The following is a 27230-nucleotide window of genomic DNA, read 5'->3' on the forward strand; positions in this document are numbered from 1 at the left end:
GAGTGGGTTGGAAGATTTTAAAAGTAATATGAGTTTCTGTGTATTTCTTAATTGAGAAAAGTTTTTGGAGATTTCGGATACGTTCGTGAATTATCTGTTCCTTTCGGCTTCAAATTCGGGACATTCGCATATAAAATGTATTTCAAGGGGCAGTCAGTCTCTACCTAGTGCTTAGCATCCGATTAAGCTCTTGAAGCAAAAGGAAAGGTCGATCACACGAATGGCTGGACTTTAAGTATCGAAATCGTTGAACCATCTAGCTTTGAAAATAAACTCGCTCACTACATGTATTTCAAATGCGCATGCGCCAGTCAAAGGTGAATGCCCTGGCTTGTAGACAGTTCTTGACCATCATCTCGATGTCCAGAAGTGTTTTGTTTAATTCTTCAAATTCAACAACGTCACCTTTGAAATATTACCCAAAATACATGTCGCTGCGCATGCGTCCTCAGAACTGTGAATGAGCTTATTGTTACGATAGTTCTTATTACAACAACATCTTGCTTGTATAACAGTCAGATTCGATCCAGTTGCAGGATGCAAATTACAATGTCACTCAGAACATAATTAGTAGAAGTATATCTTATATTAAAAATCTTAAACATAGCTTGTGGACAGAGGATGGCACTCATGACACGTATTGAAGATACACATATGGGATCCCATGGCATTTTTGAGGCCGTAGCGCGGGGCAGTAGGTTGTTGTCCGCTGTGTCTAGTGCACGACATTGGAAGGCGGAGGCCATCCCTCTCTTTCCACCACCTTTTACCTCCCCGCACAAACGAAGTTAGGTCCACATTGTTACACATAGATGGAGTGAGGAAAGTAGTGTTAAGTGTCGTCCCAAGGACACAACGTCTAGCCAGGAATACCAGGAATCGAACCCGTGATCTCTTGATCTTTCGTACGCTAGCTATAGCCTAGCCACTGGGCCATTCGACGCTACACAAAATGTATTGCACTGTTTTTTTTAAAGAAAAATTGTACTAACATGGACGATTCAGTTTACTTTTATGGACACCTTAACGCCATGAAGCTATGACATATCTTGTTCATGCCACTTGTAATCATGAACTACACAATGGACGTTAAAACGATACATAACCCAACATCTGCTTGGAGAAAGCCCAATTAGAGCTGACCAACAAATGCCAACGACATTAATGACCTGTTCTAAAATTCCATAAAGATAGGGGTGTTTTCTTAAATATAACATGACCTATAAAAACTGCTACGGTGTAAAAAAAAACACAATCTCGCAGACGACATGCCAAATTACATACAAATGCAGCAGTGAGTTAACGCTGCCAACGTACGGACATTACCAACCAAAGTACTCCTGTCGGAGGTTACTGACCTCCTTCACGGGGTAATGAAGGGGGTTATATAAGCTACTGTATGTACTTAATAGCTTTTCAAGCGCAGTCCTAAACAGTTCTTTTACCTATCAAGAGGGACATAACTGCGTTTTAACCTACATGCATGTCAGTATTACGAAATGTACTTATAAAATGATTGACCTGCTTTGGCGTGGAGATTGAGTGAAGGGCGTGCACGAAAATCAGTGATTTGCATAAAGAGCCGCAATGGCACTAGTCTAGCCTAGTTGGTTTATCGGACTCGACCCCCCTCTCGTTGGGTAAGGGGGATGGTATATATATAGGAGCTCTGGTAACTTGAAGGTACTCACTGTAAGATTTGAACGATATCTGAAGTAATGTTTCTGTTATTTCTTTACAAAGTACATGCCTAGCATGTGAAACAGCTACTGTACTCTATTCAAATATGGGCACAAATGCAAACGAATAATAGTAGACACACCGAAAACAAAACCACAATACACGAAGCAAAAGGCCTGCCCCGTAAGCCTGCTAAGGATAGTACGCCTGCGTTGACATGTCCCCCGACCTGTATTTCAGCGTCACCTTTGTTAACCTTATCTACGTGAAATTGCCTGACATACGAGCGCCATACATACAAGGCCCATGGGCCATGAATAGGACACTGCCGCAGCACAACTTAATGTCATTACCCATTCAGCACGGTAACTACTGACAGTGCACAGCAACTGTCATCCCGTCACAGTGGAAAGATAATGGCGCACTGTTACGTCAATGGAAGATGTCTACGTCAACGTGGGCGAGTGAATCCAGATGGAATGAAAAACAATTTGTCAGTTCTACCGTGACTGTCTTTACGGATGACGCATATTCTCCCGCCATTTGGAACGATTGCGCTTGTCAGGGGTGAAGGATTGCGTTTCAAAGAGGGCGATTGCAATTCTCTGTCAATAAGGTTTTTCATGGTTCTAAATGCGGCTGCGCAGCGAGATGCACTGTGGGTGATAATATGTCAAAGGTGAAGTCCTCTAATTTGTAAATAATGATTGTCTCGACCGTGCTTTATACATGCCGGGACTTTGCCGTTCTATATGCAACGTGTTTTGTCCAGACGTGTTTTGTTTATGTCATTGTGCTTTTCACCTTTGACATGTTACCCACAATGCATTTCGTCGGGCATGCACAGCTCGAACCACGAACCGCCTTACAACAATGAGTGGTGTTGTCACATTTCATTTAATCAATCATATTCATAGCAATGGATGCTCTTGAATATAAGATAAAGTTTAGAGCACGCGCCCTGCATCTTCATTATTTTTCGCTGAGTAGAGTTATCCAAGTAGAATTATCAAGCAGTTAATGATGGAATTTCGACCCATTTAATTTTGCTGATACACATGCTAAAAACACTGATAAGAAAAACTACAAAGACTTGAGAATTTGTCCGATCTTGACAGGTTAATATCAACAACTGGGTTAAGCAGATACTTGAGAATCAAGTCGAATGCTATTTGTAGTAAAATGCTTTGATGTTTTCCGTATATCTTAATGCGTGTGATTGAAGCCAGAGCTTCTCGTAGACTTTTAACGTTGCCTGCACTCGCTCAAACATTATTACTGCCATGGTATGGTTTTCCAACTATATTTCAAACATCCCTTGGCAAATATCGTACGGGTATCTTGTTCTATTAGATGCTAAAAGGACTTAAATGAAATATTTCAAATGAAAGGGAGCTGTATCGAAGTTCCGATTTTGAGATAGCATTACACATGATCCTCTGTGTATGTGTTCGCAGGTCGTTGTCCTTTATTTGACTGTCGGTGTCTTTGATGTTTCTGATAGAAGACAGAGGACTATTTAGAATGTCAACTGTAACATAAGGTCAACGACACTGGTAGTTGTTACAGTCAGGGTAATTGTTGAAGCCCGTGTCACACATAGTCGACCATGGTCTCCCGGCCTTCTCCAGACCATGGTTGGAAGATGGTCGGCGAGGTTGCTTACTAGTCTTTAAAAATCGTCTGCGACTATGAATTTTGAAAAATAAAGTTCGGGAAGGTTATTTTTTCTTGGATGACATCAGAGGAATGAACTAGAGCTGGTCGACAAGAACTTTTTACAAGTTTGGGCCCTTCTTCTTTGACACATTACCCAGCATGCATTTCGCGGCGCATACAAAATTGACACGAACCTCCTTATCAACAACCATCGGCACAGAATTTTGACACGCAGGATAGCGATTGGCTTAGCGAAATAATTAGGTCACAGTGGCATTTGTACATCTCTGCTACTGAGTCTAATCCAGAGATATGCCTGTCAATCAGGACTTGCTGACTTAATTACGAGGACAACTTGTTGGTGAATACTCAATTACACAGCTGTCTGCGTGAGATGTTTTAATAAGTCCCGTCCCTAATTTATCATGCCAAAGAGATCCATTTATCTTTGCCTCGGTGTATGGTCTTGATTCGATCATCATGACATAGCTTTCCTTCTATTACTGCAGGGGTTGGAAGCAAGTCATCATTCACTTGTTCCTGTTGTAATGTTTCCGTTAACAGTAATATTTTCAACCACAATTCATAGGAATATCTTTTAAAAACGTGTACGGCGTTTTTGTTTTCGGTTTGTATGTGTTGGTGTATGCCCAATGTTATTACCTTCGCCGAGAAGGTTATGCAGAGGGTAGCGTTTGTATGTGTGTTTGTAACGTACAGCATAACTCGAGAAGGCTTGGGTGGATTGTCTTGATATTTGGTAGGTAGGTAGGTCTTGATGAGACTAGGAAATGATTAGATTTTGGGTCCCCTAGCGGCTTGTTACGGTACTGCATCGGGACTTCCTGTTTTGATATCTCGTGTTCTGGACATGCTATGAAACTGATTTTTGAGTGGTAGATAGCTCTTTGGGCAGAGAGTAAGTGGTACGGGTTTGGGCCCCGAAGCGGCTTTTTTGGAACTGCAGGAGCAGGTTTTGGTTCAAACTTTGAAAGGGAATAACTCAAGAAGGGCTTGATGGATGGTCATGAATTTTGCTAAGTAGATAGCTTGAGTGATGACGAACATGATTAGATACTTATTATGTAAATCATTATCTAATTTGCATAATTAATGACGCAAGGTTATACAGCCGCCAAATTCCATGGTAGGACTCTCAAACATGTGACATATGTAACTGAAGAAGAGAGAAATATTAATAGATATCAATTATGCAAATGAAGACCTCGTTTGCATAATTAATGAGAAAATACTATAACTCAAGATGGGCTAGATGGATGTTAATGATTTTTGGTATGTAGATAGCTTACGTGATGCTTTGTCTGATTGGATGATAATTAGGCAAATCAGATTCTAATTTGCATAATTAATGAGACAATTTTAAAAACCCGCTGTGTTCCATGATATGACTATTGAAATATGTGACATTTGTTACTGAGGAATTTTGATAGATAAAAAATATGCAAATGTAGGTCTAATTTGCATAATTAATGAGAAACTACTATAGTTCCATACAGGTAAATGATGCCAATTTCATACTTGTGTCATTTGGAAGTTATGTTAATGTGAACATCGTTGAATCAAATTATGCTAATAAGGACCTCATTTGCATAATTCATGTTAAATGTTACTTTGTTAGCATAGCCTTCTTTGTTAAGCTCATACTTTTGTTTTTTGGGTGAAGAAGATCAACTGGTATGATTTATAATGGATGAGAAACACTCCTGATACGTCATTCAAAAAGGTTAAAATCATTTGGCGAAGGTATGAGGTCGTGGAACTCTAGTTTGTCAATGAGTTATGTCGCCAACAAACAAATCGTCAAACACAAAACTTCCACTACAGCGCCAAAGGAACACCGCAGAAAAACCATCTTCGACCTTGACCTTCGTCTCCCCCCAAAAAACTTACCTACCAAAATCACTAACATCCGACCTTGTCTTCGGGAATTATACCGCCAACACCATCACTCCACAAATCCCGACCAAACTTATACCCTTCTGCCTCACGGCGAAGGCAATGAATACAATAGATGGAAGTCAGTGGGTAGAAAAATGACCACAAATGTCAGACTTGCCCGAGTGTCAGGAAGTAGAGGTCAGAGATGGTAGATCCAGCCGTTAAGCAGCCATGACAGTTCAGGTCATGGGGTCAATGACTACCAATATACGGAGAGGTATTTTTGTTTATCTATCTATGTTTTTGCAGTTAAACATTTCCATATGCTCGTCACGTTCACCGTAGAGTAACAGGAAGTGATCAACACACGTAATGTAAATCAAAAACGTATTAACATAATTGATCAACTACAAGGAAACAAGACGTACAGCAAACTCTAACTTTGTTGAGATATGAGATCTTGATTTTCAACCTGTGTTTTATGACAGTCTGCACAGCTGCCCGAATGACAGATGCCTCAATAAACATTATATCGTTATGCAGGAAATATTTTATGATTTCTCAGACTCAACCCTAGGGACGGTACTACACTTACTTTGTGTAATTGGTCGTTTAAGTGAATCCCTCTACTTTCAGGTACTTGGTTGTGTGGCAGTTTTGTCAGGAGTTATACAGCCTTTTATGTTCTAAAAGTCTTTTCCAAGGGACGCTTCTTTAGTCGTTATTCACGGCTGCATATTTGTCTGAGTTTTATTGCGAGACGTCTATCTGTCCCGCCGACGGCTGGCTTCTATCGCTGTATCCGCGCCATTTTACTACAGACGTGAACTGAAACAAAGTTTACACACAAGTTTGCACCCAAGTGCCGATCTTTATGAGGGTCTGTATGGGGGTCATGTGGTGTCGTGTTGATGTGTCGTTCAACTCGCCTGACATGTGCATGCTACCGACGTTGTGCCCATTGGAAAGGCACTTTCATCACTCCTCCAGGGAGGTACCCAAATGAGTACTTGACTTCGGTTGGGGAGGTGAAAGGCGGTGGAAGTATAGGAATGGTTTTGGAAACTAGTTCAAAGGATTGTCTTATTCGCCAAATAACAAACTAGTCATTCAAGCAACTGGGTAAAAGTTGGAACAAAAGAATGCAGCTTTATATCCAGTCACGTCAGGTATATTGGGCACCCCCTTGCAGTTTGGGGGCATTCATTATGCAGGGACAGAAATTTGGCTTCACACCGTACACCGTATGATTTTTGGCCAGTCTGGCGACACGAATAATTTGTGAATAACAGTTAGCTAGCGATAACAAATAACGTGCCACACGGAATTAAATTGACCAATTACGCTTAACGAATAATTTACAAACAGTTGCAACGCTAAACGTTGAGTTAGAACGGGCCGGCTACGATTGACGGTGAAATGAGATAGATTGCTACGTCTAACGGGGAAAAGGCAAGCATGGGCTGTCGCTCAACCGACCACTTGTTTATGTGAGAATTATTAGCTCCAATACACAAGTGTAAACAATGTCTACCCAACACACCAAGACATGCGTACACATCCGCTCCAAACGTCAACTTACCAGGATGTACAGTATATATACACGGCTTTTTATGGGCTGTGTGGTTAAATCATTTGTCGCGTCATTTATTACCTCTGTCTATAGCTAGGAATGTTTTGTTTTCGATGTGTTTCTCTTCCACATAAACATGTAGTGACGGAGAATACAGATGCTATGTACAGTGTATGAAGGTTCATTGTACCGGGAAATTCCCCTGGCTCTTTCCCACAGGTAGACCACGGCTTAACTTCCCATCCTAGGGACTGCAGCCTTTTCCAGTAGTGTACACGTTGAGTGCAGTGAGTGACAATGTTCAGCAGGGATTCGAACTCACGGCCTCTTGACTACATACGCTTGACTTTTGGGGGGGGTTGTACGGGTAAATTAAATGCCGAGGAGTACAGCTCCCCACCGACAATGACCCAACGCTGTTTTCTATTGGGACGCCATTGTTTAGCTCTGAGCTCATAGATTTCTTACCGCCTCTGACCGCCCGGCCTATCAAACCCCGCGCGTTCGCGCTAGATTGTGCTCTCGCAAGAGAAAATTCAAAATGGCGCCGGAGTTTGCAAAGTGGTCTATTTGGAAGGAAAGTCCATTTGCAGAAAAACGGATAGTGTACTTCAATCATAATCGTAAAAGAAAATGACCAAGCTTCAACTTCCATGCATATAAACCAAATTCTCCTCGTCATAACTATGCGTGGATTTGTAGAAACATCGTTTCACATGTACGAAAGAATATGACAACATTTGGATAAGCCTATTGCCTATTGCTAGAAGGCACAATACAAAGCTATGAAATATGGAAGACATTATTATAACGTTATCTCCCCAAGAAGTAAATTGGAAGGGTCAGAGTTTAATACCACTAGACTTCCCTGTATGCCACCGATAGAAGTAGTTGTCTGGCCTCATGACCACCCCTATAGCCAAACATGGGCCGTGAAGACAAGTCATCTTTTATACCGCTACTACAGACTAATAGTTCGAACAAACAGGCCTAGGGCAACATGCTCTTAAAGTAAAATCTATAACGTAATCTATCACAAAGTAAAGCAAATTCTAAGCTACTTTTCACAACAAGAGTCTGATGATCTCACAACTCCGTGAAATATCAATAGTTTCTCGTATCTCTTGTATTTTAAACTGTAGTTCGTTTATCATGGGAATTAAGCTTGTAGTAACATTATATGTGTCCATTGATTACATCCAGTAACGTGAACGTAACTAGCACATGGGAAATACATAACATTTAAAACAAACAGGCAGACAAACAGATAAAAAAAACCTCCCCGTGAATTAGTATCTTCTTCCATTGACCCCATGACCTGGAATATATGTGAGATGTTTAGCCAATGTTGATACCACCAACTTCCTGTCACTCTCATAACTTTAACCTTTTGCCCTTCACAACCTGTCACTCTGAAGAACAGACAGATAGACAGGCACACACTGAAAGCAGAACCTCCGTGCAATGAGATAACAACTCTCTGTTAGCTTGGGTTACAGGTTGTCTCGCTACGTTGTCAGTTCGCTAAAATACGTTTCGCAACATTTCATGTTGTTTCGCTACATAGCAATTGTTGTTTCGCTAAATGGTTCAAGCTCGTTTCGCTACATTTGAATGCTATTTCTCCAGATAGACTAGCAGGATTAGAAATCGTTACATCCCTGCAATCACGTACGTATTCATAGATGTCAATGAATAAAATCACGACATCTGTCTTAGCTATCCGTAGGTCACAACAGAGCAAAAGTTACTGGCGCACCTGGCTATACCTACCAGTTTCGACGTCACACCAAAATATTGTTGAAATTGCATCAAAAGTAAGCGCGTTATGCAAGACACAACATGCGTATGCCACTCACATACCAGCTTAGTCAGCCATATCGGAAAACTGGTTTGCCAATAATCGCGAAGGCGTGTTGTAGTAATGTAATGTTTTAGGGCGGTGTATTTTGTGGCTCATTGAATAAAGATAATCGAATGTGTGATGGAAGCATATCCACGTCATGACGATTTTTATCTCCACATAACTCCTAATGGATGGTAGCAATATGAACAATATCAATTCGCCTGCAGGTATATACATTATTCTATTCTCGGAATATCTGTTATATCAAGGGGGTTGTGCGTATATTCAAGGCCGTATAAGTTCCACATTTCTTTGGTACAGAAAATAACATGAATAAACAGGTAAATTTTGCAACTGAAGACGTCATCTTGTTCGGGTGCACAACCAAGCTACACAACGGTGGATCAGAGTAGAAAACAACGTCTCCCCGTAAAGTTTACGACTTGAATATACGTACAAGTGTATACGGTCCCTTACAAAAACAGAGCCTCCTTGGTTATGTATTAGCTTCGGTACGGTAGCATCCTCTGATCTTACCACTGGCTCGATCATTCTGCTTGCTAACAATAGAATACATATACCTTTCTATCCACAATTCACTTTTGAAATACGGTTAATATAAAGCTATGTGGATAAAGCCTAGGACGATGTTTAATATTTTTTCCTTCTCTTATATAATCCCGGATTAGGGTCAGTCCCTGGGGAGGCAATTAACAATAATCCGAACAATTCCCCAAAAAATATGGGGATCACGTTGAGAATCCAGGACAATTATCGAAAAGAGTAAGGCGACCTGGTGTGCTTGGATGCAAACGCGAGCCCTGTAGCGAAGCAGCATTGCACGACTAGTGTCTTGTCAAAAAAATGCTTTATTTCTTTGTTTATCAATTTGACTTCACGGATTGCAAATGAGCCGGCAACAGAAACCTAATTTCTCTACAAGGCCGGCTCTCCAGAAAATAGACAATCAAACTTCAAAACGGTAAACTACAAAATAGAAATGCAATAAATTTTGAACCTGATATAGATTTGGATGTCATTTGGTTGCTTAATTAATGACAAATAATCAGCGAAAAACTTGAATAATCAAATAAACAATTTTTCAAAAGCTCTAAATGTTTCACGGAGGGCTGAGATCTTTGAACTCTTGCTATCGAACCATCGGGTCTTGTCAATACAAAAAAAACACATGCAAGAGCATAACTAGGACATCAAAGTAAGTTCTGTCGTAAATGCCGTCTTTATGTGTATTATATGATGGGATTTATTGCTAAATCTTGATAATAAATGACACAAATTAAGGCATTATACGATGCAGGGCCTGATGCTTCTCATCCGCTCGAGTCTATTAAGGACTTACAAGATTGTAAAAATCAATACGCAGGAAACTCTTAAGGATAAACCGATAAGAAATGGCATGAAATAGGTGTGCGTGAGATGATTTGTAAGTATGGTTGGACAAACTTTGATTATGTGCATTTCTGTTCAAGCTACCCGCCATGACCTATGATGAAAATCCATTCGTTCGTTCTTGAGTTGTATCCTCTTTCAAAGTTATCGTTCCAAACCCTAACCTGTAGCATATTCATAGGCTCTACCAGCCTCCGCGGGTCGCTGGGAAAATAGTAGAAATTGGCCAAATAGAGTAAACTGTATGAAGGGAGTCGGCTACGGAGAGAGGGTCCAATACTGCGAATGTAACCCACCATGGCCAAAGTCCCCCGCCAAATATTCTCCCTATAGCCGGCGTAGTTAGTCTGGTAGAGACTAGCATATTCATGCCTTTAAGTACCAGAGTTATCAACCCAGAATTGGGGTGTTTTCCCTATAACCATCGTAGAGTGGAACTCGTTGCCACCAAGTACCGTAGAGGCATCTTCTTTAAAAAGATAGTTCTAAACAATGTTTACAGCTCAATACTAGTATAATATAACCAGCTGCTGCCGCGCCGCGTGTCGGCAAAGCTGATGTGTTACGCCGAAGGGCGATTCTACGGGCTATACAGAAACAGATACTGTCTGTGAAACAATGTTTAAGCCAAATCCTCTGAGGAAATAGTTGCTTTCCATTCCAATTACCAAGTAATATCTCTGCGATGTTACCTTCCTTCCTACTTCGACCTCTACTACGCCCCGTGGATCGCCTTATCTGGTAAAAGTTCACATGGGAGTTTTTCCTGCCGAGGTTTGTAGCCTGTCTAATGAAATATATTAAATAGAACGTGATATGCCTGGCTGGTTGGGTACTGCTGGGAGGCAGGTTCTCGTATAACCGTGTTTAAAGTCTCCCTTGGCGATACAAGGGTGGGTGATTCTATTGGAGGCGGCGCACTTATTGATAAAACTGCAGCCGAGCGCCTTTAAAAACACTGCACGAAAAGTTGGATTCACCAATGATGATAAATGTCAGGTAATGTTGTTTTTTTCTTATTTTTTTTGCATTTTTTTCAAAAAGTACCAGACTTGCCAGACATTTACGACCATTTACGAATCCCACTTTTCTTGCAGTGAAAACATCACGTCTGACCAGAAGTGTTAGTGTAAATAAAAGCATTTGAAATGATTGATAGCTTTAACCATAGACTTCAATAATCTATACATGCTTTCAATTTGCTGCATTCAGTTCGAAGAACTTTCTTTCTGTCCATGGCACAATTTCGATTCTTACTGTATGTCCAATCATTTTTTGATAGAAACCAAAAACGTATTGAAATTAACCCTCCACAATGTTGCTCATCTACGAGTCAATTGAAATGAAAAACAAATTACACGTTTTGAATTTACAACTTAAAATTTGAACAAAATACAAAATATAGCAAGGGAAAACGATAAAATAAAGGAATTCGAATGTTAGCCAAGACAGATATTTTCCGTTATGGATGCGCCTCCATCAGCTTTCAAACATATTCCTCGTCCGAATGTAAAACATAATCACTGCCCTGAAGCATGTCGTCTTCCCGGCGTAACAGTGCTTATTTGCACCACATACCGTGCATTTCGTCTTCCATAATTCACTGGGATAATGCGAGGTCTTATCTTAAAGCCATCCAAGGTAAGATTCGGACGAAGTACTGTAAATGCACAAATGTTCGCGGTGATTTTATGTTCGCAGTTTTCGCGGTTAACTCTTTACCGCGACCTTAAAAACACCGCGAGAAGCCGTTCCATTGTGTGACTGCAGCGTTACTATTATTTGAAACACGACCTCAAAACCCTCGCGAACACTTCATTTTCTCCCTACCGTGAAATCAAAGCTCCGCGAACATATCTGCATCTACAGTTATCTTTTTGTTGATATTTCTTTACATACTAATCAAACCTTTTGACTAGCATTGCATAACGATATTTAGGGTAAATATGCAATACCATCGGATTGTATTAATATGTGGAAAAGCTATGAATTTTGTGTACACCTGGCCAGGGGGCCTTGGTGCGGATTGTTTTTTTGCGCTGTTTGTAAATTCTGGAAATATGAAATAACGTTTCAAAAAAGATTCAAAGTGCCCCAAATTGTCAATAACATGGAGGTTTTGTTATTCTAAATATGTTCAAATTTGCAAACAAATCTTACATAGAGCCCCTTTAAGGTCGCGACAAAGACGGTACGCCATCACGCCCTACATCTTAAAACACAACACGCAACGTCTGCAGACGCGCCGTTGAATAAAGAATGTCTTGGTGCCAGCGATGCTTTCAAGTAAGGCTTGCATGTTACCAAGGGCATTCTGTGCGCGGAGATGTGATGGCCTCTGTCAGAATCTTAAGGAGGTAATCGTGACTAGAATGTGTCTTCGACGTCTTTTCTTCTTTGCTGTTCTTTCAAGAAGAAATTGAAGATCTCATACCTCCGTAGAATATTTAGAGTTTTTGCACACGCAGGCAAGCCAAAAACAATACTTCACTTATTATCTCCAAGTAGATCTTCTGGTGGCAAGACACAACATAGATATGAGTGATCCTCTTATTCTGTTATGCTAAGGTCACAATTTCCAACCCGGGGCCCGGGCGGGTAGTTTGTGGGAACGGAAAGTATGATATGAAAGACAACAAAACAAAAACAGTTGAAAAAATTAATCATGAGCACCATTTCTGTATATTCTTGATACGTTTAATTTTCGTTCACGCAAATAGCCCGACCGGGCCCCTGTTTGTAAATGTAACCTTACCATTAATCAATCAAAGCTATTTCTCTCCCATGATAAGGGGCCATTCCTCGGGAACAGCTGTCTATCTGTCAATTTATCATACAACACTAATTTCAAAATGGGGGTGTCGGCCTATTTCTCAAAAAAACTAAAAATATTGCTACAGTGCTGAAAATCATCGCCAACGGGACCTCGATAACTGATGATGGCTCGTTCCCCGTAGTGGAGGATCAGTGGGAAGGGGTTGAGCAGGCCCTCTGGTGAGTCCATACTACACCGCTGGACTGAGCACCATGGGAAACTGTTTGGGGACAAGCGCCAAGTGCAAGAAGAATCAGTCAGGATCCGGAAGATACCACAACAAGAAATAAAAACCTCAACAACTTTCCACATGCCAAAATGCATACGAATCCACCCAAAATATCTTGAGTTGTAGATGTGAACACACATACTAGTACAAAACCAAAACAGTACCCCCGTTGGAGGTGAACCTCCTTCCCGTAGGTTACTGGTAATTAATGAGATTGCTTCTTGCACGCTGTCTCTCCCATGGAAGTGTTAGCAAGAAGTTCGCACGTACATTCCAGAACTTCACGCTCGTGGCATTCGTTGGTTAAAGTACAGTAGAATCCGCTTAACTTGTGCACATCCCATTTGTTAGCGTATTTGGTGCAGTTATCCGGCTGGTGCAATAATGCGAAATTGCCCAGCTGGACCGGTAGTACACTGTATCATACAGTCCTCGGTGTGCTACATATGAACTTGTTAGCACGCCACGCATTTAGCTGTTAGAAAGCTTCCGTTATACCGTGAGGCCAATGCAGTAATAGATTCCGTAGAAACAGCGTTCCAACCCTCCTCACACTACAAGCGACAAATATAATGCACTACCACCCCCAAGAATACAATCTGAAGTATAAAATTCAGTTTCAGAACAACAAATACTAAACTACACTTCTAATCTACTCCCGTTTATGGTGCAGGTGCAACTTGTTCTACTCACCCTGAATGTGTCATGGCGCCGGGGCCGCCCTCCCCACCCGGCTTCTTCCTGCAGCAAATCTCACTATATTTTGCCCTTGTTTGGCAAAACTTACACTTCTACTGGATGACACACTGTCTCTTACAACAACTCTGCACTTGTGGCAGTAAAAATACTGCAGGGTAGAGGGTTCTAGGACTAAAATAGGAGTTTGTTGCAGGTGAGACCACGGATGGCGTGCGACCCGGCAGTTGACCTCTGACCTCTGTCATTCTTCGTTTTATTACAAGGATAGAATCGCATATGTGCCGCAGGGAGTGCATCAAATACATCTTATATTCTGACAAAATGAGATAAGATTTGGGAATTTAACAACGGTACTGCGAATTTCATCCTTAGAACAGGCTTTACAATATCTTCAGATTCTAATCAATCTCTCTATTAAATCTCTCTACAAGATACGCATGTGCTGTATTCTGGCTAAGAGTAGAATTAAGTCAATCTACAAGTCTTGTGTACTTTTGTAGATGATCTCTATACAGCGTTGTTTTTTATAACTTTTTATACAACAACGCATGATCATACGCACAGCTATCACTTGGACTCGGGTCAAAGTCTCCAAAACAGATGCATGTGCCGTAGCCAGATAATCTTTTGAAGATTATCGTGTAGGAACACAAAAGCAGTAGCAATGTACAGGTGTGCTATTAGATAATCTCTATGCAGCGTTGTTATTAATAGCACAACGCATGATCATACACACAGCTATTACTTGGGGTTCAAACTCTCCAAAACAAATGTATGTGCTGTAGCCAGCTGGCATCTTTTGAAGATTATCGTGTAGGAACACAAAAGCAGGGGAAAAACAAGTCATTCTACGGGTATGCTATTGATGATAATCTCTATGCAGAGCTGTAGACTGGCAAACTTTTGAAGATTATTGGGTAGGAACAGAATTAGAAAAGCAGGGGTAAAATTAATTCAATGTACAGGTATGCTAGCTATAGTATTGCAGATAATCTCTATGCGCATATGCAGCGTTGTTACTTATAGAACATCGCAGGATCATACGCACAGCTATCAGTTGGAGTTCAAAGTCACCCCAGTGGCAGTTTCAGGCAATGATTAAAACCTACTGCGACAATTGAACACCTTTCTGGCTAATGCTTCCATATGTCTCCCTATAGTCACTCTTTTAATTAGAAATTATATCACCCTGTGCTGATTGTGTGTGTATGTGTGTGTGAGTTTCATTAGTAATTATATCATAATTTGTATGGATGGAGCGTCGTCTTTGGCGTAACGGTTTAAAAATGGGTACCTGACTTCGAATGCGGAGGTAACTGACGGTGGACGGAGAGGGTTGGGCTGGACACAGTAGACAACAATCCACAATCCAATGCCTCTACGACCTCAAAAAGGACTACATGAGACTACCTTTACCTTACTTTTAGCTTTACAGGGATACATATATGATGTACTGTACATACATACAGGTCTAGTTGTGTGTTTTCATGTATTTTTTTCATACTTCGCTCAGCATGAAGCTTAAATTTGATTACTAATTTCTCAGTTATATTTTTCATCATTCGCATAAAACATTTAATTTGACATTTTTCCACACACGTAGCATTAGTATCAGCAGATAGATTAAGGGGGGGTGAGGGGGTGAGGGAGGCTTTTCTTGAGAACTCTTGTGCTTCAATGCGTTAGATAAGATAAAGATTTTAATGGCGACGTCAAACAGTTGAGGTTCTTAGAGAGAAGGCCATTTGACATTGCCCGAGGTCGAACATACTTTAAGACACATTATCTTTCCCATCGGAAGTCTAGGTTCCGGCTCATCCTGCCATACCGCGATGCCAAATGTGGCGCTAACTTTACTGTGACAATCTTTTGAAGTTGACGAATCACCACACTCTTGCCGTAAAGTGTAATGCTATTTACGAATTTGGTTGGTCCATTTGAAATACCGACACCGGATGCTTTTAGGTTATTCAGCCGAGGCCTGACAGATGTTCCGCCTTCAGGTCCGCATCCGAGACAATTTTAGGAGCATTTTTCACTGACACTGGCGATTTAGCCCCATTTTTTTCTTCGCCCTAAAGTCATGACCTACCATTACACAAGGAAAACAACACCGTAACTCGGTAAAATATGCGCTGAACCTTCGTTAGTGATTTCAGGTCGATATAAGCTCTCTAGGCAGGACGGATATGGGTCGAAGATCCTAGCAACTCCTTGGAAGACACTTTCTTATTACCTCCGCGAAGGAGGTTCACCTTTGACGGGGGTATTGTATCTTTTCTATGTATGTGTGTTATTTGGCTCAAAATCTGTTGGATGAATTTGCGTGTATTTTGGTCTGTCAATAGTAATTGAGGTCTCTCCAAAAAACATGGTGATTTTGGACCCCCTAGCAGTAGTAAGTTTCAGGTACTTCAACATTACACGACCGACACCCCTGAAATTGATAGAGGTTTTTTTTTTTTTTTAAACTCTATTCTTTCCAAAATTTATCTATCCATTCATTATAGGATCGCAATTTCATATCAAATCCGTAGCCCCGCTTCCTCTTATAGAATTTTGAGCGTGTCCTGCTTAATTTTAGAAGCAATAGCCGTTCATACTGTTACCCTGCAAAATATCGTGCACAAATAAGGGTATTAACAGTACACAGATTTTTTCCACTCAGCTGCAGTGTGTCCCAAGTGCTATTTCACAAGGGTTTTAAAGGGTAGAAGGGTAAAATGCGCTAATCCATTCGCATTAGGTAATGAATATACCCGAGCCCACCCTTTGAGACCGTCAGGAAATCCATACTTTAGCCCATTTTACGCACTGTCGGGCCGTTAACAAGACCTGGTCTAGCCGCTGGCAACGTTTCCCGTTAAAATATTTAGTTACTTTCGCAAAGAATGTAATGTTTTCGGGAGCGTGCGTTTGTCTGTCTGTTTCTCTGCTTCTCTTTCTCTCTCTCTTTCTCTCTCTCTCTCTCTCTCTCTCTGTGTGTGTGATCATTATAACTTGAGACATTCCTGGTTAGATTGTTTTGATATTTAAAATGTAGGGCGGTCTTGGTGAGACCTCGACATGATAAGATTTTAGACCCCTAGCAACTTGTTATGTTACTGTAGCGGAAGTCCCGATTTTGATATCTCGTGTTCTGGACACGCTATGGCCATGATTTTTTCAGTGTAGATAGCTCTTGGGAGAGAAATACAGTCGTAGGGCTGCAATACCTCACATCACGCAGAATCCCACAAGTTATTTCATACTACTAAATATATTATCCAGAATACAGCTACCAGTAACCTTCAACTACAATTCAGTTCGAAATGCGTTCAATAAATTCATGAAGTTTTGATGCATCCGTAAAGAACCCACGCCGAATGTCAGACACAAAAACAATACGTGCATAAGATACGAAGTAGCGTCAGATGGGATTTGTTTAAATGTCAAGCGAAAATGGTTTGAAATATCATCCACAAAGCCTCTCTGTCATCATATGAATAGGGCGTGACGTGTTAACATAAAAGTGTAGGTGAGGCGGGCAACTGTTGAGTAATAATATAACCGTGGTCCCACTGGGGAGAGACCGTGTAAGGTTAGTAAGATAGGGGTCGGTAGTTTTAAAGGAGCCAACAATAATTTCAGAACGTTAAAACTGGAGGCTACCATGGTCCCCGACCCTCAGGCATGAGGATGGGACTAGGTTAAGGTAAAGGTAAAACTGTAAATATTTTGGATATGACAATCTGTATCATATGAACATTAACTTTCTCATATAAGCACAGAAACAAGCCACACGAGGAGTCCTATATATTTCGGGACTACCAAAACAATCAGTGCCCAGATTTTCAACGTGTTCTCACCACACAACGACATCGCATCTTTGCTCCATGAAAGTCGATATACAATGGGATTGTGTTATCTAAACTTACTATGTATAGAAAGCACTAGAAAATTGAATGTGAAAATCCGACTTCCAACGTTCTGAAATTGCTCTGGGCTCCTTTAACTTCAGGGCGTATTCAAGCTTGAAGTATTGGTAAGATTTCCCTCGCCGTTTCATATTGTAGACTAGGTGCCCCCGGAGGTATGGCTAACCTTTCTATAGTGGCGTCAAATTGCAGCCGATCTTTATGAAATATCACCGGATGGTCTTGCTGTGCCTGCCCAAAGCAAGAACTAACACAGCCCATTCTATTATACAAACGGGTTCGGTTAGGGTCATGTAAGGTAGACTTTATTCTTATTCATAAAAACAACAAAACAGAAACAAGTACAGTGTAGTGGTGGCTTACCCCTTACAGTATAGTATTCTTTTTCTAGCTTTGAGTGTATATTGTGTAACCTGAGTTTTTCATTGCGTGTTGTGAATCGAAAGGTATAATACTTGGCATAAAGCATAATTGTATTAAACTGACAGTTTGACATATGTCCATACAATATCTGTTTGTTTGTTTTTATTGAAGTATACTCGGGAGTATGAGGTAGAATTTAATATGATTTGTAAGATAAACAGCAATCTTATGAAAGTACGATAATCATATTTTTCTTCCTCAGTTTAGAACATTTCAATGGTTTCTCCAGTCGGCTGCAGAACTGTAGGAAGCTACTAGAAGGTTATTATCGACTTTGACCCGTGTTTTCCCAACACCTGCCCACCTACCAAATATCAGGAAGATCCATCCACAGCTTCTCGAGTTACGCTTTTTACATACCAACACTTATGCCTACACAGCTAATCTCCAAGCAGATCTCCACGGTGCTAAAATCGTACAAGCTAGCCAGAGAAGCTCCAGTCAGCCAGAGAAGTTGTCAGGCATTGCAAAAATCTCCTTCTGCCAATTGGATACGGTCTTTGCAACCGTTGGGTCTGCCTGGAGACCACAGCCACTTTACCATAGCAAAACCTGGCGAAGGTAAATATCCTCTGGTAAAAGAAATATATCATAGTATATTACTAAGGCAAATACCATATTCAAAGTTCAGTGTGTGGAAGTAGTGTTATGCTCTATTTTTGTAAACATGGTTAAGACTTACGATCACGTGGGAGATCACTACATAAGTCTACCACCTGCGCCCCTTCTCTGTCAGTGGGTTGAAGTCTAAAATAACGGCTTCTGCGTCAAATGATTATTCTGTCAAAACTGCACCCAGTAGCTTTATAGTAGGCGATTATTACCTCCGGGAAAGAGGTTTACCTCTGACAGGGGTACTGTTGTAGGCTGTATTTGTGTGTTCGTATTCAAATGCAACAATCCCCACAATGCGAAAATAGGTAAATATCTAAACGACTGCTTTCACATTAGAAAAAATACCGAAACTAATGATTAAACCAACTCGATTATAACTGTTACACTATATAAAAACGTATGCTAGCCCTTATTGTATTGTATTGGTAATTAGGATGTTAAGTTTTATTCTATACTTCTGCTTTGTATAATGTTTACGAATTCTTGCTATACTTTGTACCATGTACAATTGTCGTGCAATAAAGTTCTTCTTCTTCTTAACGTTAGTTCACGTAAAACCGGGATTTTTTCGATACGAGTTACTTGAAACCAATCTGGCAGAACAATAAACCATCCTTTTTTTTCTGTTATTCTGTCAGTATCATGGATTACATTTGCACTAATGCTAGATATGTCATATTTTGTCTAGTCTAAAATTTTGCTGAGACCACAATATTGTAATTTGAAACTACCGCCCGCCGCACGCAGACTGACGGTGCTCTCGGACAGGTGCTAACATTTTTTTCGGGAGAGAAGTTTTTTTTATTCAGAAATAACAGAGACAAAGACAAAGTGGCGCTGCACTCAAGTTATAAAACTTATTTTACCAGCGTTACCAGCAGTACCACTCCTGCCGCAGCACGCCGCTGCTGCACAACATGATGACATAACGGCTAGCCAATCAGAGGTAGGACAATTTGACCTGTGACCCACAGTTACGTTCCCGCCAAAGTTTTGTTCCTGTGACGTTTCATCGTATCGGAAGCTCGGTAAGTTAACAGCCTATTTGTAAGGAAATTATAGCGGTTTCATGACTCTTGTCAGTAATTTAGCTGTTTTTTGTTGCATAGAAGGTTTTGGTCGCCAAACCCAGTTCCAAAGACGAAGTATATTGATGATATGGCCATCACTGTTGCCACCAAGGCGGGAGTGGGGAGGGGGGCGCCAGTTTGTGTTGTTGTGGGCACATTTGCCCGTGATTGATAAGTCGAGTAAAAGTTCGACGGACCTCTAATGAAGTACCATTGCGTTGTATGCTGTCGTATTACATGTAATATTTTCGCTATGTTTGAAAAGAATTTGAAGCGATGATGTTGTGCCCCTTTTGAAGTTTGTTGTATAATTTGTTGTTGCAGAAATCAGAACAGTTTGCAAGCCTTCCCGAAGCTTCATGATGTAGTGTTGGTATGGAGGCAGGTTTGCTTCAGGTGGCAGTAGTTACAGGTTTGCGTAGCAAAACCTTTGTTGGATCCGTTGGCATGTGTGGTGGCTGCCATCTTGAATTGTGACGTCACACTGTCGCCATACCATTTTATTGGGAGGGGGGTTTTTTGGGGTCGCTAGCAACTATCACACATTCAACTCAAATAAAAAGAGAAATTCAATATCAGGTATTTATAAAAAGATCCCGTAATCGCTAAACTAACATAGCAAACCTGACGTATATGTAGCACAAATACTTAACTCTAGCTAAGTAGGTAGATTAGTGCCGGTAGTTGTGCTGTTACTGCAAATTAAGACGTATACAATCATTTAATTTTGTTCTCTTTCTGCCGGTCACATTTTAAGTTTTAGTTGAATAATGATGTGTGCAACCAAGAATTTGTTGTCCAATTGTGTTCATTTTATACTGTCACACATTCAGGACCTTCCCATGACTTTGCTCCCGACCACTCCTCAACGAAAGTCGGCGCTGGGTTGAGAGTAGCCTGGAATCCATCCTATTTTAGCTCCAGTTCGCTCCTCTGATTGCTTTCAATAACGACCTGTACGTACCTAGCCCCTCGGGGCACGAATTCACAAGGTTTTTCATTCATTCAAGAATTCAAACTTCATAACTTTGCCCCGAAATATCGATATCAATTTGAGTTGTAACTGATAGAGGCCGAGAATTTATTGAACGCCTCTCGTATATGTCTAGAGTACAATATTGTGATTCCGATTAAGCACAATTACAGTATACAGATGAAAATATGATCATAGCCGTGGACCTCGAATGCTTCATACTGAAAAACAAAACAAAAAAGTAGGTTCACAATTCACAAAAGTACAAATGTATAGCGAAATGCATTGTGGGCAATATGTCAAGATGAAGGCCCCTGAGACATAAACAAAGCACGTCTGGACATTGTCGGGACAACTTTATACCTTAGGGGCCTTGGACAAATTACCCACAATGCATTTCACTGCTCATCCGTACTTACAGTCGTGAACCACCTTATTGACCGCGCTTCCTCTTCTGCGCCGCGAAAACGCTTGCAAAATATCTAATCAATCAATCAACGGTCTTCTTCCAAATCATGGTTATCGCCCTAGTTAGGGCTAAGCAAGGTCTGCACGCTGCCAAATGATTGTTAGTGTTGCACGCATGGACTAACAATATGGGGATAGGTCAATTATAGAGAAGAAATAGCGGCCTGCGCGCGTGCCTGGCTACGTGACTAGGTAATAGTGCACGATACGTCAAATTAACGCGGGAGGAACATTCGTTCGGATTAAGGTTGATTCAGTGAACTGAAAGCAGTCGTGGTTGTACATTAAATCCTATGAGCTTGAGTACATAAGCTACACCACGTAATGAAAAACCCAGGTTACATACTCAGTCACTCACTCATGACCCAGGTTACACAATATACTGTTAAGGATAAGACAGCACTGCACTGTACGTTTTCCTGTGTTTTCTGTACTTTTTGTTTAAATTAATATATATTTACTATATACATACATATATATATATAATGTGTTAAGCGATACATATAGACCTCCACCAGCAAACAGAGCAAAACGTATTTTGATACGACAATGTTAGCGTCCACCAGGCCTTCAAACGGGGGTATGGATCGTACAAAAAAAGGAATAATTGGCCAGTAGAGTCAGTTCTCGGTAAGATTAACAACTCCCCCCCCCCCTCGGAGCGAATGAAACCCTATGGTGGAAACTCTACCGGCAAATACTGTATTCTGCCTATAGCCAGCGTAGTTAGTCTGCATCTGTATCTGTATAGGCGGTATAACCGCCCTTTCGGGTAACACACCAGGTTTGCAGGCCCGTGGTGCAGAGGTAGCTTGTTATATTACACCTAAATTTGCACATCTGACTGCAACCGTTCTTTAGAGCTATTTAGTGAGGATGTTCCTGAAGTATTTGGTGACAACGAGTTTGATTCGACTAATTTTCTCGGAAAATACGAATTTTTGAGCACATCAATCCTTGGCTGATAACTCTGCTGCTTATAGGCATGACTATTTGTTATCCGTTTCTGAGCTGGTATTAGAAATTTATCAGTCGGTACGTCCACAAGTTTATTAGTCATTTTGTACATCATGCAAAGTCTGGATATTTGCCGTCTGTCTTCAAGTGACATCTGCAGATCTGTTTTCATTTTCGTGACACTAGCACCCCTGTATGGTAGAGACTACGACAATGCATCGGTTGGCAAGTATGTATTCAAAACACACTGCCCCAGCATAATGCACTCCTACTATACTGCAGATAAGAAGAGCGGTTCAGTGTTTACGACACGTACGTCCTTGTGAAAGACGTGAGGTATTCGATGGTAACCCTTGTCGTGTTCGAGCGCCCTGACATGAAACGTACTGGCATGATATTATATAACGTCTGGAATAGGTAAGGTCAGATGTAGTGTTCCGATTGACAGTGTGTCGCGTACAGAGAACAATAACCCATTTTACGCCTGGGCGGAGTGAGGAAAATTATTTAAAGTGCCTTTCCAAAGGGCACAACATCGGCGGCATCAGGGGATTCGAACCCGGGACCGCTGGGTTCTGACCCAAACACCCTGCAGCCCTTTATGCCACACGACATCACAACTAGTAAGTACATTTCAAGTGGCCGACTCCAAAAAATGCTACGTCTATTCAACTTTTTCTACGGTCGATTGGGTGACCGTAACCACAATATTTTTCCCCATGCTTTACCGCTCCACCCGCTGTATGTAGTGATTGATTCGTCGATATAGTCATCACGATTCCCATCATCCAATATAGTCCTGGTGTGAAGGGAAGTACATACACGGCCTGCTATCGATATAGGAGGTTGCCTAGAGCATATTTCCTGGCCAATAAGAGATGGAATTGCACGTTGTGTATCGTGGGTATCTTCTTGTATCTGCCTGTTGCATCCGTTATGCTTTCCGTGGGTTCACAGGATCAAGGCCACATTGCCAGCTTGCTAGAGCTGTTATGAGGTTCTACGTTATTACGTGATAAAACAACGTAGTTTTCGCCTACGCTGTGCTGATGTGAACAGGATAATAAAACTAAAATTTTCCTTTTTTTTGCATATCAATTCATAGTTCGTGGTTAAGACTGCTGATCGACAAATCTTGCCCTGTAGCTGTGTCGATGACGAAAAGTAGCGGATGCTACTTGAAACGTCTGACGGTTTGCAAAACCATATCCAGTTGCTTGAGTAACTACTGTTTGGTGTAGGATAATAAAGCCCCTGTCACACATTCAGGACCTTCCCACGACTTTGTCCCCGACTACCCCCCAACGAAAGTCGGCGGTAGGTTGGGCTCGGCCTGGAATCCATCCTATTCAAGCTCAAGTTCGCTCCTCTGATCGCATCAAGGCATGATATTTCGATTACTTGCGACTCATATTAATTGTAGTTTGGCGCATACGGCGTTTAAAGACTAGTAGGAAACCTTAACGACTAGCTGGCGACCACAGACGATCTTGCTCACGACTAGCTCCCGACCACGATCCGGCAAAGGTGATAACTATTTTGGAAAAAGCCGGTATTCGACTCCTGCATTTTAAGGCTCTAGAGCTGTTTGAACGTAAACACCACTGACCTTACCCCCTGCAGCTGGGAAACACTGGTCTAGTAGGAGAAAACCCCTTCCCCAAATATGTAATTCTATAACACAACAAATGTCAAAGGTCACAATTTCTTTCTGGATTTGAAAAGTATACACATGAAAAAAATTACAACAAAAAAATAAGGTGGACATGCAAACTGGGCTTTGTGCTCATGTCCATTAACCGGCCCCTCCCCTACACAGTAGAGCAGCAACTTGCTGAAATCTTCTCGGTCTTTGTGCATATGTGATGATGATAATAATCTCTGTCAAGTAGTACATTTGCAGTTAAAAGATCTCCCCAGTTTGCAATTACAGCACATGTTTAATATCAAAGGGTCGCACCAGGTAATTATAGTCCACAGGGCACCTGCGCATGTCCACAAGGGGACCTTTTGACGTCATTGGCCGCCATCTTTGAAACATACTGACGTACCCACTCATCTCTAATCAACCGAAGACATGACTTGATGCCCTTTGTGTCACTTCGAATTCTCCTACGTGGTTTTGTTGCGCAAGTCTTAGGAGATACAGGGATGACAAATGGCAGATGCAGACTTAACAAAAAGTCATTCATATCCCGAAGTCATTATTGCACCTTGTAAATATGTTGTTTTTCTCAAAGAATGTAATGCACTTAAGTGGAATTTAGACAATTTGAAGAGTCTATTAAGTTGTAAATCAAGACCAATTGTGACTTAATCTATGACTGTGGAAAGGATATGAATAGTTAAATCCGTACATGGCATCATATTCCGTAAAATCATGAATGATTATCACGCTTTATTATCATCTGAATCATGAATTTGACAAATACCAATCTATATATCTATCTTGCTAGCGAGCTAGCTAGCTAAATATCTGTCTATCTATCTATCTATCTATCTATCTATCAATGTATATGTATATATATATAGGAAGAGGGAGAGGGTTTAAAGAAGAGCCGATCGCCGTTTCATGTGACAAAATCAGTGACAAGTTGTGAGGGAAACGGTATGAATACGTGATGAATATGTTAACAGTACCTAGTGAAATAGAATAACCAAACTTGGGGGGAGGACTCTTTGCATGCTTGCCTTAATTAGCTGTGATTGTGATTACAGCCTGAAACTTTCCTGCCCATCTCGGTCTGCTACTGGGACAAATAATCAACCCTGTAGGCCGTTAACGGATTTCTAGACGTAATGACTATAATCAAAACCGGTTCAAGCAATTGTTGGCGGTAAGAAACATCGATTTAGCCGGGAAAACTATTCAAACGATGAAGCACAGGTACTAGATGCTTACTAAGTAAAGTACAGCACCTCAAAATAGCGGACGTACGGACTTAACAACGATAACCTTTTCCCATGTGTTAAGCAGTACAATGTCCTTGCTCATGACCTTCGCAAGCAGACATATGCACATAACGTCGCTTCTTAAGGAGATATCCAAGAGATCAAGACACAAACACTCTGCCATACTTTGAAGGAGCGTGAATTCTGATTTATTGATTATAAAATATGTTAAGTTGTCAAGCTCGGTGAATTAGACATGTAAGTCTTTGTGTGTATGTCTTGCATTTGCCCGTGATCTAGGTACGTAGATATACGCACAAAACGTCGCTTCTTAAGGAGATTAAGACACAGGTACTAAATTCAGATATTAGATATTCATTGATTAATAAAACATCTTAAATATAGTCTTGCTTGGCAGATTACACATGTAAGTCTCTGTCTGGGTCTTACATTTGCTCATGACGTTGGTACGTCGTTTCTTAATGAAATATTAAAGAAATTTAAGACACAGATATCCGATTTTGATGGAGCGTGAATTCTTAATCAGATATTGATTAATGAAATAGCTTAAGCTGTCTACCTCGGTGAATTATACATGTAAGTATCGGACTTACATGTGCTCTTGACCTTGGTACATGTCGTTTCTTAAAAAGTTATAAAAGAAAATTAAGACTCAGATATTCATTGATTGATAAAACATCTTAAATTGTCTTTCTCTTGTTCAAATTGTCTTAATCTTGTTGAATAATGTATATAGTCTTGGTCATTTAAGTCTCGGCCATTTGCTCTTGAAATTGGTACGTATGCACGTAACGTCATTTCTTTAAGAACTATCATCAAGACACAGGCACTCTGCTATCGGATATTCATCGATATCTTAAGTTGTCTTGCTGTGCGAATTTAGTACATGCAAGTCTCGGTCTAAGTCTTAAATTTGCTCTTGACCTTGGTATGCAGACATATGCACATAACGTCATTCTTAAAGAGATATCAAAGACAATCAAGACACAGATATCTGCATCTGAAGGAGTGTGAATCCTGTTATCAGATATTCCCTCAGCTGATTAATGAAACGTCTGAAGTTGTCTAGTTTGTCGAATTATACATGTAAGCCCCTGTCTACATATCTGTTCAGTACGGTTCCAACCCTTAAGATCCTCACTACTTTGACATGCGTATCGCATCCACTGACGCCTAGGCTGAACAAAAGATGAGGAAAATGTCTACAGCCCATCGTCGTTTAGGCTTAACGGTTGGCAAAGCGTGCATTGACATTTCGCCATTGGCTGCGGACGGTAGTAGCCTCCAAAAGGGGTATGGTTGGCCAGAAGAGTCAGTCCACGGCATGGTTAATAATTCCTCCGCGCCTGCAAATGTTACTCTATGGTGGCCAAACCCTCCTAGCACATATTCTACCATAAGCAGGCGTTGTGGTGTAGACTAGGACGGTAGCTACTTTGCTGCCAGTGCGTATATCGGGAAACACTTCGACAGAAGTATCGTATAACGTTGTTTTCGTGGATATAAGGATGATATATCTATAGTTTCCAAATGTTATGTAGGAAATGAAATCGTCTGTAACGGACGAAATTCTCCAGAGTTTGACTATCGTTGAACCTTAAGGTGGATGATAACCATGCCTGAGGCATATTTTGATAGGGATTTTTTCCATCAGATTTGGTTGTTAAGGAAAAGAAGCTCATAGTAGCATTTACCCCTTAGTTAGTATAACTTTATTTTGTTTGTAGTTTGTACAAATGTCGCTGCTCTTTCCGTTGGTTCAACATAGCTTTTATATTAGACACATTTTAAACTACCACGTATTTGGACACATGTGAGGTAGTCCTAATGTTTTCAGGGCAAACTTTCAATCTAGACATAGCTAGACTACCCCGCCAGAAATGTGCACAACACAGCCCGTATCATCTACTTTGATGTACGAAAAAGATGTGTGCTTTCCTCCCCATCGGTATCACCAAACTGTCAACTTTGTTTCATGTGAAAGACAGAGTACAGTCTTCAAACAGACCTCTGATGACCTTTACATGTGGCCCTCTATAGATATGCCGTCCTGGAAAATCTGGAACGGTATCGCTAAGTAAGAT

General features: G+C 40.9%; 2 protein-coding genes across 4 annotated transcripts in view; one reads left to right on the forward strand and one right to left on the reverse strand.

Moving 5' to 3' along the window:
• The window catches only part of LOC136421218 (dual specificity calcium/calmodulin-dependent 3',5'-cyclic nucleotide phosphodiesterase 1A-like), a 74916-nt gene that overhangs the window by 38337 nt on the left and 9349 nt on the right, over nt 1-27230 (reverse strand). The window contains exon 1 of one of the 3 annotated variants that reach the window (XM_066408408.1): nt 13805-14048. The exons of the other annotated variants lie outside the window; for them this stretch is intronic. The gene's annotated coding sequence lies outside the window, so the exon portion shown is untranslated. Of the gene's footprint in view, nt 1-13804; nt 14049-27230 lie in introns of those variants that run through there. 3 annotated transcript variants of the gene reach the window in all.
• The window catches only part of LOC136421219 (uncharacterized), a 49529-nt gene continuing 42458 nt past the window's right edge, over nt 20160-27230 (forward strand). The window contains exon 1 of the mRNA XM_066408409.1: nt 20160-20247. The gene's annotated coding sequence lies outside the window, so the exon portion shown is untranslated. The remainder of the gene's footprint in view (nt 20248-27230) is intronic.

The sequence above is a fragment of the Branchiostoma lanceolatum genome, chromosome 15 (genome assembly GCF_035083965.1).
Source record: "Branchiostoma lanceolatum isolate klBraLanc5 chromosome 15, klBraLanc5.hap2, whole genome shotgun sequence".
NCBI lineage: Eukaryota > Metazoa > Chordata > Leptocardii > Amphioxiformes > Branchiostomatidae > Branchiostoma > Branchiostoma lanceolatum.